The following is a 15000-nucleotide window of genomic DNA, read 5'->3' as shown; positions in this document are numbered from 1 at the left end:
TTTGTTAAGATGCTTAGTCAATATAGTTCACTGGAAAAATGTATCATACCCTGTTGTAGTGTAAGATAAGCAAGATACCTTTTAAACGAAGAAAAGAGGAATAACTTAGTAAAATCCTACAAAAATACCCCTAAAGTGAAACCTCCCCAAACCTTAGGATAACAAATGTTTTGATAATAAGAACTTAAGAAAATTCTGAAATCTGTTGTTTGATATTTTTCAAATGACAAGTTAGTTCTAATCACTCTTTTTGCCCCAAACTTTAAAAATCCATCATTAATTAACCATAATGTGGCTCTCTGTCATTTTTGGCACAAGAGCTCTTTATCACCATTAGAGGCCAACAAAAATAACCATTAGGTCAGAAACCACTTTAATAAAAGACTTGTAGTGTAAAGTGTCCCATTTTGCCTAACTATTGTTATTTTTGTTTAAAGCCTAGCTTTTGTACCTTAAGCCTTAAATTCTTAAAACAAGCTAGAATAGCAAAAGGCAACCCACTGTAATTTTTACAGAATTTTTGAAAATTTTTAACCCACTGTCGTAGTTCAAACCTACACTAGAAAACCCTAAATGGAGAGTAAAGAAAGGAAAATGAATAATATAAATTAATGTCACCCTAAAACCTTTATAATTGTCCACTGAAATCCATAAAGGCAATACAACTCCAATATGTTATTTCAAAAGAAAACCTGAACCTAAAAGGTAATAAGTCTGGGTATACCACTAAAAGACCCTCGTAGCCAAGGAACCCTAAGTTAATTCTTGACTTAAATTTTGTAGCTTAATGTTCTTAAATCTTGCATAATCATGACATACATGTTCATTGCATTTCGATAGACTGTAATCTTGCTGACGGAGAGTACGTCCTCGTGCCGGAGCAAGGAGCTACCCAGGAGGTTGCCCCGGACCCAGCACCAGAGCCTGCACCAGAGGACCTGCCTGCCACTGCTTTGGAAGGCAAGCCCCGGTTTTATGCATAACCTGTTATTTATGCTATTTTACTACACTTAATGATTGTAGGATTGTTTGTGCACTTAAGTGTAGGAATTGTTTGAAACCCTAGTTGCATGATCTCAGGAACCCCATTGAGATGAATACTAGTATGCTAAGACGAGTAGCTGCTTTATTAAGTAGGATCTCGGTAGAAGTCGAGTGATTTTTCTAGCACTCGCGCGAGGTCAGGACATTGATTGTAACCACCTTTCATATCATATTGGTGTTGGAATGCGGACACGGATCCATGGGGATGCGTGGTCTATGAGATGGAAAATGGGAATAAGGATTAACGTGCGGATACCTGTGTCAAGCGTTTGAATGTACTAAACACATACCGAGAAATATGGTAAATCGGTAAGCCTAGTACCTGAGTGCACCTGCCCGCAGACATACCCCCTCACGCGACCTGAGACGCAGTCTCCCATTCCGGTTATGGTGGGTACAAGTGCGGTCACTGCACGACGGCCAGTCGGGGTCAGTGGGGCATTGTACGCCAAGGCGGTGAGCCCTGATCTGTTGCCAGGGAATCAATGGGGACGGTTGATGTGTGTGGGGACGGAGTGCCCCTACATGTCGTGTGTTTAGGTTTACCTTGCAAGGATAAAAACTCGATTCGAATCGTCTGCTTCTCGCAGCTAATGAGACTGCTTGATCCATTGTACTGCATTGAGTAACAAGAGGAACTATGATGAGATGATACAAGATGTTGATTGCTAAAAATGCTTGCTACTATGTATGAATAGATAGTGCACTTTTAGCCTTAAGAGAGTCACACTTAATTTTGACAAAGTTAAAATCTTGATTTAGAAACTCAGCTAGTGCTTTTGGCAACCAAACCCCCACAGCCAAACAGCTGCATGTCTAGAGGTAGAGGAGTATAGACTCCTCACACCGGGTAAGTCTAGCTGAGTATTAGTATACTCAGCCTTGCTTGTGGCACAATTTTACAGGTTCTCTGGAGGACATGGTTGCTGGAGTGACTTGGCCATCCACCCTGCCACCGGGTTGGACTGTCGAGTGGGACCCTGCCTCGGCTGAGGAGGAGCATGAGGAGTGATGGGACAGGCTTCCCCATCCCTCCATTTATTTACCGTTAGTTTATTTTCCGCTGCACTCCAAAAACAATGATGGTTACTTTTGCGAAAACTCCGATGATGACAATGGTGATGTAATAACTTAATACTCTACCATGTATGGTTTTATGCTTTATTGTATTTGCTCTGTGACTCACCATCGAGTGAGACTGTGGTACTTGATCCTGTCAGTGGCCGTGTCGGACTAGATCCGAGGGATTGACGGGTTATTCCCATTTAAGTGTGGTCTAGCCTCTAAGGTCGGACTTAGGCACTTAAGTCGGAATAAATCGGGCAGTTCCGCCACAGCTGGTATCGGAGCTTGTACCACCACAGAGGAATCAATAAATCCTAAATACCATCCCTTTTCTAAAAAAGTAAAACTGGATAGAAACAATGTTGGATAGATAGTAGGGCGAGCAGGATAGACCTAGGACGTGAAGCCTTAGGATAATAGAAGGGTAGCTAGGTGGCTAAGTGACTAGGCCCTACAGGCCACTTTTACAGGATGGGAGTTTTTCCCTATTCCTTTTATTTTCTTGTGAGGTCGTTCAGGACGTGCATGCATGCATTCTTAATTAAGTAAATAATTGACTAAATAAAAAGGACTTAAAAGTGAGATAGCAGCCAACTAGGTCCTCAATACCTTTTTCTTTTAACCCGAAGCAGGTTGAGTTTTGTTTTCCCTGTTCTTTTTACTTCTTTTTCTTTACTTACGCTTAACCGTGCACAGATGACTTTCCACGGATCCTCTGAGGATGGAGATGCACTGACCCACACTGACGGACTTGCACGAGAGGGTTTTCCCCGCATCTTGTGGGAGGTGCTTCAGGGTGCAGGATATTTGACACCCCCTCAGTACGCGGTGCAGCTATTCGAGAAGCACCGGGTACCCCGCTGCCGGGTGAGGATGACTTTGGAGCCTCATCCCCTGCAGCCAGGCTGGCGTTCACTGGACTCCGAGTCCTACGGATACCGGGCTGAGGACACTATTGAGGCTATCGCTCTGCATGGACTGACCACCTTCTGTGGATTTCACCCCTTGGAGCTGGCTACTCACCCCATTGGGTTGTTCCCTGCGGAAAAGGAGGACGACCCGATGTGGAAGGACCGGGTGGAGCATGCCAAGGACATCTGGGCTCTCTACCCAGGCCACACCGCCCACTTGTCTGTACGATGCATGAATGCTCTGTATCGTCTGCAAGTGAAGCGTGGGGAGGCCATGTCCCACCTGATGGCTTTACTGGAGGCCACCAAGATCACCCTGGATAACCGGGAGGAGATCGTGGTGGACTTATCCCAGGAGCTGGTGGAGAAAGATCTATAGGTGGAGCAGCTGACTGACGAGATTCATGAGTTGGAAGAGCTGGTGGGTACCAGAGAGAATACCATTGAGGTTCTCGAGGATCAGCTCCTCAACACCCAGCAGCAGCTCGCAGAGGCTAATGCGCATCTGGACATGCATCACCAAGAGATCCAGGATGCGGAGGCTGACGAGGACGTTGACATTGAGGGAGGAGATGAGCCTGCCTCCAGTGTAGACACCGCTGGCTCAGGGAGACCACCTTCCCCCGAGTCTAGCGTCGCCTCGTTTGCTCACTAGATGCCAGGTTGATACTAGGAGTTGATGATAGTTGGACTCCTCGCCGCTAGCTTAGCTTTTGCACCTTAGGGTACTAAGCTAGGTAGAGTTGAGTCTTTTGATCCTTGATGTAATCAGTAGTAGAACTCTTTTGGATGTTCAGGAATGATTAATGGCAATTCTAATTTGGACGGAAGGATTATGTTTTCGTTTGTTTTATTTGGAAATTTATCAATTTACTTGACTCCCCTACCATGTTCGAACCTTAAGCTTGGAGATGTGTTATTGAGCAACCATGTGACTTTTTCAGATGGCTGGGAGAGCGCGTCGTGGTCAGAATGAGCACGTTCCTCCACCGCCACCGCCTCCCACTCTGCAGGAGCTCATGGCCCAGCAGAATGAGATCCTGCGACAGCTGGCACAGCGTCAGCCGCCACCACAGCACTATGGTGGTGGGGACCATCAGCGTCACCCTGTCGCTGCTACCTACCAGGATTTCCTTAGTACTCAGCCACCACTGTTTACCAGGGCAGAGGACCCACTTGATGCAGATGTGTGGTTGAGGGTGGTGGAATCCAAATTCCCACTGCTCCATGGGGCTTGTTCAGAGGTCACCAAGGTCAGGTTCGCCACTCAGCAGCTTCGCGGGCCCGCAAGGACCTGGTGGGACCATTTTCTTGCCATGCAGCCAGAGGGTAGAGAAGTGGAGTGGAGGGAGTTCAAGGCCGCTTTCAGAGGGCATCATATTCCCGCTGGCATCATGGACCGGAAGCTCAACGAGTTTCTGGCACTCACTCAGGGCAGCAGGACAGTGTTGCAGTATGCCCAGGCCTTCAATGATTTGTGTCAGTATGCTGGATATCATGCAGATACAGATGAGAAGAAGCGAGACAGGTTCAGAAGGGGGCTCAGCACTAAGCTCCGGGATCGACTCAATACCGTCAGGGCCAACAGTTACAATGAGTTGGTCAACATGGCTATCTCCCAGGAAGACTGCATCTTGGCCAGGCAGGCGGAGAAGAAGAGGAAGACCCCTGTGGCCGGACCCTCATCTCAGCCACAGCGCTTCAGGATCGTGTCTGACTCACAGAGCAGGGGCCCTCAGCAGCAGCAAGGAAGGTGGGTGATCAGGCCACCACAGCAGCAGCAGCAGCAGCAGCAGGCACCCAACCGTGCCCAATTTCCAGCTCAGAGGAACAATCAGCAGCAGCAGTACCGTCAGGCCAATGATAACCGGTGTTTCACTTGTGGCAGCACTGGACACTACGCCAAGAATTGCCCCAAGAATCAGCAGAGGCAGGGGCAGAATGTTAACCAGAACCAAGGAAAGAGGCAGAAAGTGCAAGTGAGGCAGGGCAAGCTGAACTTCACTACAATGGTGGATATTCCAGAGGGAGCACCCGTCATGACTGGTATCTTTACAGTTTTAAATTATCCTGCTGTTGTTCTTTTTGATTCTGGTGCTTCACATAGTTTTGTCAGTGCCAAATTTAGTGTCAAGTGCCAGCTGCCTTTTTGCCACACCCACGGGGCTATCACCATCTCAACCCCAGGAGGCAGAATTGCCACTAACCAAATTAGCAAGAATGTGCCCATAAAGTTTGGTAGTCTAATAATTAAAACCACCCTTCTCATCTTGGGTTTGGACAGTGTGGATATCATCTTGGGAACTGATTGGTTGACCAAACATCAGGCGATGTTGGACATTGCAGAGAGAGCCATTGAAATCCATTCCCCTGCTTATGGCGAGGCTGTTTTGTATTTACCCAACCAGAGTGACACCCGGTCTTGTGCCTTCGTTATGGCAGAATCCCCAGTAAGGCAGATCCCAGTAGTCTGTGACTACCCCGATGTTTTTCCAGATGAATTGCCAGGAATGCCACCTGACAGAGATATTGAGTTTGCCATTGAATTGCAACCCGGGACTGCTCCTATCTCCAAGAGACCTTATAGGATGCCTCCCGCGGAATTGGCAGAATTGAAGAAACAATTGCAAGAGTTATTGGACAAGGGGTTTATTCGTCCAAGCACTTCACCATGGGGATGTCCAGCTCTATTTGTGAAGAAAAAGGACGAAAGTTTGAGGATGTGTGTTGACTACCGCCCTCTCAATGCGGTGACTATCAAGAACAAGTACCCGTTACCCCGCATTGATGTTCTGTTTGATCAGTTGGTAGGAGCCAAGGTATTCTCCAAGATAGACCTTCGCTCAGGCTACCATCAGATCAAGATCCGTGCCAGTGACATTCCCAAGACGGCTTTCTCTACCAGATATGGGCTCTATGAGTTTTTGGTGATGTCTTTCGGGCTAACCAATGCCCCGGCTTATTTCATGTACTTGATGAACTCAGTATTCATGCCAGAATTGGATAAGTTCGTGGTCGTTTTCATTGATGACATTCTGGTTTATTCCAAGAATGAGGCTGAGCACACTAAACATCTGCATATTGTGCTTCAGAGACTTCGCGACCATCAGTTATATGCTAAGTTGTCCAAGTGTGAGTTCTGGCTGAAAGAAATAAAATTTTTGGGTCACACAATTTCTCAGGATGGGATATCAGTTGACCCTGAGAAAGTGCAAGAAGTGATGGACTGGAAACCCCCGACTACAGTGAAGCAGATTAGGAGTTTTCTGGGATTGGCAGGATATTACCGACGATTTATTCCGGATTTCTCCAGAATTGCCAAGCCAATGACTGAACTGTTAAAGAAAGGAGTCAAGTTTGAGTGGAGCCAAAAGTGTGAAGATGCTTTTCATACTTTGAGGCAGCATTTGACCACAGCTCCAGTGCTAGCCCAGCCGGATAATACCAAGCCATTTGAGGTTTATTGTGATGCTTCTGGGACAGGTTTGGGTTGTGTTTTGATGCAAGAGAATAGGGTGATTGCTTATGCTTCCCGAGCACTCAGACCTCATGAGCAGAACTACCCGACCCATGATCTGGAATTGGCGGCAGTAGTTCATGCCCTCAAGATATGGAGACACTACTTGATGGGAGCTCACTGTAACATTTACACTGATCACAAGAGCCTCAAGTACATTTTCACTCAAGCAGATCTGAACATGAGGCAGAGAAGATGGTTGGAGCTAATCAAGGACTATGATTTGGAGGTGCATTACCATCCCGGTAAAGCAAATGTTGTGGCAGATGCCTTGAGCCGAAAAGCCCAATGTAATTGCATGAGCATGGATGTAAGAGTTACCACCCTGTGTGATGAGTTATGCAAGCTAAATCTGGAAGTTGTTCCTTCCGGTGAATTGAGATATATTGCAGTGGAGCCCACGTTGCAAGAACAAATAGCTCAGGCACAGTTTGGGGATAAAGGTGTTCAGGTTATCAAGGAAATGATCAAGCAGAAAGCAGAGAAATACAAGTGTTTCCGCCAGGACAGCAAGGGAACTTTATGGTTTGAAGATCGATTGGTTGTTCCCAAGAACCCAGAGCTCAGAAAGCAAATATTGGATGAAGCTCATCTTTCTAAGTTTTCCATGCACCCTGGCAGCAACAAGATGTACCACGATCTCAGACCTCTTTACTGGTGGACCAGGATGAAGAGGGAAATTGCCAAGTACGTCTCAGAATGTGACACTTGTCAGAGGGTAAAAGCAAGTCATTTGAAAGCAGCAGGCCCTTTGCAACCCCTTCCCGTACCATCTTGGAAATGGGAGGATGTTTGCATGGACTTCATAGTGGGATTACCCAATACCTCCAGGCACCATGATTCTATATGGGTTATTGTGGACAGATTGACCAAGACTGCTCATTTCTTGCCTGTGCACACCACCCACAAGACAGAGAAGTACGCAGAAATTTACATGGATCAAATAGTAAGATTGCATGGCATCCCAAAAACCATCATATCAGACAGAGGAGCACTGTTTGTGGCACGCTTTTGGGAGAAACTGCAAGAAGCTCTCGGGACCCGCGTAATCCGGAGCTCAGCTTATCACCCTCAAACAGATGGGCAAACAGAAAGGGTAAATCAGGTTTTGGAAGACATGTTGAGAGCATGTGCACTGCATTATGGAAAGGACTGGGACAAGTGTCTCTCCTTAGCGGAGTTCTCCTACAATAACAGCTATCAGTCCAGTCTGAAAATGGCACCCTTTGAGGCTTTGTATGGGAGAAGATGCAGAACCCCACTAAATTGGTCTCAAGCAGGAGAGAGGGAGATATTTGGGCCAGATTTGGTAATTGAAGCAGAGGAAAAGGTCAGAGTCATCAGGAAGAACTTGGAAGCTGCTCAGGCCAGGCAAAAGAGTTATCATGACCAGAGACGGAAGCAACTACAGTTTGAGGTGGGAGACCATGTCTATCTCAAGATATCACCAACCAAGGGTATCCAAAGATTCGGGATCAAGGGCAAGTTGGCCCCTCGCTACATTGGACCTTATAAGATCAAGGGAAGTTGTGGACCCGTAGCTTACCAATTGGAATTGCCACCCCACATGTCAGCAGTTCACAATGTGTTCCATGTATCTCAGTTGCGGAAATGTGTTCGTCTACCCACTGAAGTACTACCAGAACCAGACATTGAGATAGAACCAGATTTGTCCTACCAAGAGTACCCCGTCAAGGTATTGGATCAGAAGGAAAGATCAACTCGGGCAAGGTCAATCAAAATGTATAAGGTTCAGTGGAGTCATCATTCAGCAGAAGAAGCTACATGGGAGACGGAGGAGTTTCTACGCTCTCGCTTCCCCGACTTTCTACCCAAAGGAATCGGTATGTAACCCAAGACCCCACCCCACCTGCCCTTTGAAGTCAATTATAAGAAAAACTTAGATAACAAGGATAGTCTAAGTTATGGATTTGACTTAAGAAGGGCTTCCTTCTGAAGTTGCAAAGGGGATGACATTCGAAGAGCAGTTAAAAAAAAAGAAAAAAAATTGGGTATAGAGGGAAAAGGGCACCAGCACACCTTCGAGCACCCTCCAAGGGACTCTACCTCAATCTCGGGACGAGATTCCTTTAAGGGGGGAGGGCTGTAACACCCAGGTGTTACCCTGGCTAGAGCCACTGTGGCACTAGAAGCTGTGATCACAAAAGTTAATGGCTTAGGGCAGCACATAAGAGCTTTGGGGCTCATGTGCTAATTAAGTTGCCCATAACATAAGAAACATTACCCTAAGTCCTGGCACACTTACTACCTTGGACCATAGGGGGAGAAGAACCCTAGATCTCTCCATAGCCCTACCTTCCAAAACCCTAAGTAAGGGGGGGAAGAGAGTGATCAAGTGGGTAAAGCATGTGTAACTTTTACCCAAACCTTAAGCAACATTATAACCATCAATTAGAGGAGGGAAATATTGCAAAAAGGCCCCTGGAGAAACCCCATTTCAAATCTCCAAGTGGATAGAGAGCTAGAGCTCTCTATTTCTCTCTAAGTCACATTTTAGCCCTAATTCAAAGACCAGCCGTGTTCACTTTGAAAATGGCGCCAAAACCACTTGGGTTCTATACCAAAAATGTGCTATACCACTTAAGGCACCCCCTGGAAAAATTTGAAACCGAGACTTGGACATTTGACAAGCTTTGACATCGGTTTTGTCGCGGAGTGTGCAGTGAGACAAACCAAACTTGGCGCCGGTCTATCTCCTAACCTAGGGCGTATCCTCCCTTGGAACTCACATGAAATAGGTAGCTCTAGGTGCAGGGAAGAGATCTTTCACAGTCGACATGGCGAGATTCGTACGCTTGGCCGCTCAGCAGAGCGAAGAACACGGGCAGAAGCAACGCGCCACGTGTTCGACGCGTTCTGCCGCGCCAGAGCACGCCCGCGCGCGCCCTCGCGAGCCCCGCGCCGCGCCCGAGCCAAAGCCAGCGCCCTGGTCCGCGTCCGCGCCTATAAAAGCCTCCCGAGCGTCGACCTTACCCGTCCGCACCCACCCGACCCTCGCCGGAGTTTGTTTCGCCGTCGTTGGCCCGTGCGCAGCCGTCCGCGGCCACCCAGTCCCCCTGCCACCGTCGACCGGCCCGCTCCGCCATTTCCAGCCCCGTCCAGCCCTCGGAAAAGCTTGTGCACACCTCCGTGAGGCTCCCCGAGCGAGGAATTGGAGTTTCCTTCGCCGGAGAAGCCAGTCCACCCACGCCGGAGCACTTACCCTCGCCGGAGTTCGTGGACCGGGTAATCCACTCAGCCATTCTTCGATTCCTTGCGCACACAGTCGCTACGTGACCCCGTGAAGCTCACCGTGCCGTCGGATTGAACCAGATCGCCGTCGTTTGGCCGGTATACTCGCCGCCGACGAGGATACCCGCCTGCGCTCGTGGACCAGGCGATTCCGGCCACCTCCGACGACGAGCCGTACCTCGACGTGACCGCCAGAGCCTCCCCGAGCCGACCCCACCCTTCGCCGGACCTCCCTCGCCGCCGGTAAGCCGCGCCGTCCTTTCTTTCCTACAGCTACTGTTCGGTTTAGAAGAAGGACCGCGGGTGTGAGGAAGAAAACCCTGGGGGGTTAAGTGTTAAGCCCAAGGCTCATATGAATAGTGACCTGAGGGTAGATCTGCGAGAGTTGAATCAGTTTAACCCTAGGGGTCTCGGTGCAAATTGGTTTTTCCAGAAAACCTTAAGCAAATCTGTTTTTAAATTGGACATCAACTTTGAAAATGCATAACTTCTGTTTAAATCATCCAAATTTGGTCAAACCAATTTTGCCAAACTATAAACAATGTAACCTGTCTAAGAAAAATATAAAACCCCACATGAACTAAAGAAAAATGTAAAGTTCTGATTTATTTTCAGTTTTGGCCAAAAGCTTAATAATAGCAAGAAAAATGGCTGCACTATTTAACTAGGGTTAGAAAAATTTGGAGAAGTTAATATCCACCTATTGACCTAATTAAAAATGCTAAACCCCTCTGTTCACTACATTAAGTTAGTCTTAACCCCTTATTCCATAATATGCTTAAGTTTAAGGAAAATAGAAAAGGGGATATAAATGATGAACCAGAGAGCACACCCATTTTTGTTAAGATGCTTAGTCAATATAGTTCACTGGAAAAATGTATCATACCCTGTTGTAGTGTAAGATAAGCAAGATACCTTTTAAACGAAGAAAAGAGGAATAACTTAGTAAAATCCTACAAAAATACCCCTAAAGTGAAACCTCCCCAAACCTTAGGATAACAAATGTTTTGATAATAAGAACTTAAGAAAATTCTGAAATCTGTTGTTTGATATTTTTCAAATGACAAGTTAGTTCTAATCACTCTTTTTGCCCCAAACTTTAAAAATCCATCATTAATTAACCATAATGTGGCTCTCTGTCATTTTTGGCACAAGAGCTCTTTATCACCATTAGAGGCCAACAAAAATAACCATTAGGTCAGAAACCACTTTAATAAAAGACTTGTAGTGTAAAGTGTCCCATTTTGCCTAACTATTGTTATTTTTGTTTAAAGCCTAGCTTTTGTACCTTAAGCCTTAAATTCTTAAAACAAGCTAGAATAGCAAAAGGCAACCCACTGTAATTTTTACAGAATTTTTGAAAATTTTTAACCCACTGTCGTAGTTCAAACCTACACTAGAAAACCCTAAATGGAGAGTAAAGAAAGGAAAATGAATAATATAAATTAATGTCACCCTAAAACCTTTACAATTGTCCACTGAAATCCATAAAGGCAATACAACTCCAATATGTTATTTCAAAAGAAAACCTGAACCTAAAAGGTAATAAGTCTGGGTATACCACTAAAAGACCCTCGTAGCCAAGGAACCCTAAGTTAATTCTTGACTTAAATTCTGTAGCTTAATGTTCTTAAATCTTGCATAATCATGACATACATGTTCATTGCATTTCGATAGACTGTAATCTTGCTGACGGAGAGTACGTCCTCGTGCCGGAGCAAGGAGCTACCCAGGAGGTTGCCCCGGACCCAGCACCAGAGCCTGCACCAGAGGACCTGCCTGCCACTGCTTTGGAAGGCAAGCCCCGGTTTTATGCATAACCTGTTATTTATGCTATTTTACTACACTTAATGATTGTAGGATTGTTTGTGCACTTAAGTGTAGGAATTGTTTGAAACCCTAGTTGCATGATCTCAGGAACCCCATTGAGATGAATACTAGTATGCTAAGACGAGTAGCTGCTTTATTAAGTAGGATCTCGGTAGAAGTCGAGTGATTTTTCTAGCACTCGCGCGAGGTCAGGACATTGATTGTAACCACCTTTCATATCATATTGGTGTTGGAATGCGGACACGGATCCATGGGGATGCGTGGTCTATGAGATGGAAAATGGGAATAAGGATTAACGTGCGGATACCTGTGTCAAGCGTTTGAATGTACTAAACACATACCGAGAAATATGGTAAATCGGTAAGCCTAGTACCTGAGTGCACCTGCCCGCAGACATACCCCCTCACGCGACCTGAGACGCAGTCTCCCATTCCGGTTATGGTGGGTACAAGTGCGGTCACTGCACGACGGCCAGTCGGGGTCAGTGGGGCATTGTACGCCAAGGCGGTGAGCCCTGATCTGTTGCCAGGGAATCAATGGGGACGGTTGATGTGTGTGGGGACGGAGTGCCCCTACATGTCGTGTGTTTAGGTTTACCTTGCAAGGATAAAAACTCGATTCGAATCGTCTGCTTCTCGCAGCTAATGAGACTGCTTGATCCATTGTACTGCATTGAGTAACAAGAGGAACTATGATGAGATGATACAAGATGTTGATTGCTAAAAATGCTTGCTACTATGTATGAATAGATAGTGCACTTTTAGCCTTAAGAGAGTCACACTTAATTTTGACAAAGTTAAAATCTTGATTTAGAAACTCAGCTAGTGCTTTTGGCAACCAAACCCCCACAGCCAAACAGCTGCATGTCTAGAGGTAGAGGAGTATAGACTCCTCACACCGGGTAAGTCTAGCTGAGTATTAGTATACTCAGCCTTGCTTGTGGCACAATTTTACAGGTTCTCTGGAGGACATGGTTGCTGGAGTGACTTGGCCATCCACCCTGCCACCGGGTTGGACTGTCGAGTGGGACCCTGCCTCGGCTGAGGAGGAGCATGAGGAGTGATGGGACAGGCTTCCCCATCCCTCCATTTATTTACCGTTAGTTTATTTTCCGCTGCACTCCAAAAACAATGATGGTTACTTTTGCGAAAACTCCGATGATGACAATGGTGATGTAATAACTTAATACTCTACCATGTATGGTTTTATGCTTTATTGTATTTGCTCTGTGACTCACCATCGAGTGAGACTGTGGTACTTGATCCTGTCAGTGGCCGTGTCGGACTAGATCCGAGGGATTGACGGGTTATTCCCATTTAAGTGTGGTCTAGCCTCTAAGGTCGGACTTAGGCACTTAAGTCGGAATAAATCGGGCAGTTCCGCCACAGCGGCAGGGCTGTTCGGCCTAGCGTCTGGGCTGAAAACGAGTGGTTCGCCATGGCGCGCGGGCCGCAAACGGCGGCTAGGGCACGACCTCGAAAATAAGCTAAGTCCAAGCGTGTGTAAAGACACCGAAGCTAAGGTGTATGTATGTCTTGAGTGAAGGGCACGGCGGAACGGAGGGAAAACGACACGGAGGCGCGCGACGACGGGCGGCATGGCTGTTCGGCCTTGCGTTTCGGCCGAAAACGAGGGCTTCGCCCATGGCGCACGGGCCGAAAACTGAGGCCCGGGCGCGACCCCGAAAATAAGCTAAGTCCAAGCGTGTGGAATGGAAAGACAACGAAGCTAAGGTGTATGTATGGCTGGAGTGAAGGGCAAGGTGGAACGGAGGGAAAACGGGAGGAGGCGCGCGGCGACGGGCGGCAGGGCTGTTCGGCCTTGCGTCTGGGCTGAAAACGAGGTGTTCGCCATGGCGCACGGGCCGAAAACGGAGGCTCGGGCACGAACTCGAAAATAAGCTAAGTCCAAGCATGTGGAAAGACACCGAACATAAAGTGTATGTCTTTGGTGAAGGGCACAGTGGTACGGGAGGGAAAACGACAAGTAGGCACGCGACGAACGGAGGCTCGGGCACGGAGGCGCGCGGCGACGGGCGGCATGGCTGTTCGGCCTTGCGTTTGGGCTGAAAACGAGGCGTTCGCCACGGTGCGCAGGCCGAAAACAACGGTTCGGCCACGACCTCGGAAATAAGCTAAGTCCAAGCGTGTAGAAAGACACCGAAGCTAATGTGTAAGTCTTGGGTGAAGGGCACGGTGGAACGGAGGGAAAACGACACGGAGGCACGCGACGACGGGCGGCAGGGCCGTTCGGCCTTGCGTCTGGGCTGAAAACGAGGGGTTCGCCATGGCGCGCGTGCCGAAAACGGAGGCTCGGGCACGAACTCGAAAATAAGCTAAGTCCAAGCGTGTGGAAAGACACCGAACCTAAAGGGCATGTCTTGAGTGAAGGGCAAGGTGGAACGGAGGGAAAACGGGAGGAGGCGCGCGGCGACGGGCGGCAGGGCCGTTCGGCCTTGCGTATTGGCTGAAAACGAGGGGTTCGCCATGGCGCGCGGGCCGAAAACGGAGGCTCGGGCACGAACTCGAAAATAAGCTAAGTCCAAGCGTGTGGAAAGACACCGAACCTAAAGTGCATGTCTTGAGTGAAGGGCAAGGTGGAACGGAGGGAAAACGGGAGGAGGCGCGCGGCGACGGGCGGCAGGGCTGTTCGGCCTTGCGTATTGGCTGAAAACGAGGGGTTCGCCATGGCGCGCGGGCCGAAAACGGAGGCTCGGGCACGAACGCGAAAACGGGCTAAGTCCCAGCGTGTGGAAAGACACCGAACCTAGAGCGCATGTCTGGAGTGAAGGTCAAGGTGGAACGGAGGGAAATCGGGAGGAGGCGCGCGGCGACGGGCGGCAGGGCTGTTCGGCCTTGCGTTTGGGCTGAAACGAGGGGTTCGCCATGGCGCGCGGGCCGAAAACGGAGGCTCGGGCACGAACTCGAAAATAAGCTAAGTCCAAGCGTGTGGAAAGACACCGAACCTAAAGGGCATGTCTTGAGTGAAGGGCAAGGTGGAACGGAGGGAAAACGGGAGGAGGCGGGCGGCGACGGGCGGCATGGCTGTTCGGCCTTGCGTTTGGGCTGAAAACGAGGGGTTCGCCATGGCGCGCGGGCCAAAAACAACGGTTCGGCCACGGCCGCGAAAACGAGCTAAGTCCTAGCGTGTGGAATGACACCGAACCTAGAGCGCATGTCTGGAGTGAAGGTAAAGGTGGAACGGAGGGAAAACGGGAGGAGGCGCGCGGCGACGGGCGGCAGGGCTGTTCGGCCTTGCGTTTGGGCTGAAAACGAGGTGTTCGCCATGGCGCGCGGGCCGAAAACAACGGTTCGGCCATGGCCGCGAAAACGGGCTAAGTCCAAGCGCGTGGAAAGACACCGAGGCTGCTACGTAGGTCTC

The sequence above is a fragment of the Zea mays genome, chromosome 6, assembly GCF_902167145.1.
Source record: "Zea mays cultivar B73 chromosome 6, Zm-B73-REFERENCE-NAM-5.0, whole genome shotgun sequence".
Taxonomy (NCBI): Eukaryota; Viridiplantae; Streptophyta; class Magnoliopsida; order Poales; family Poaceae; genus Zea; species Zea mays.
This window is presented reverse-complemented; position numbering follows the sequence as displayed.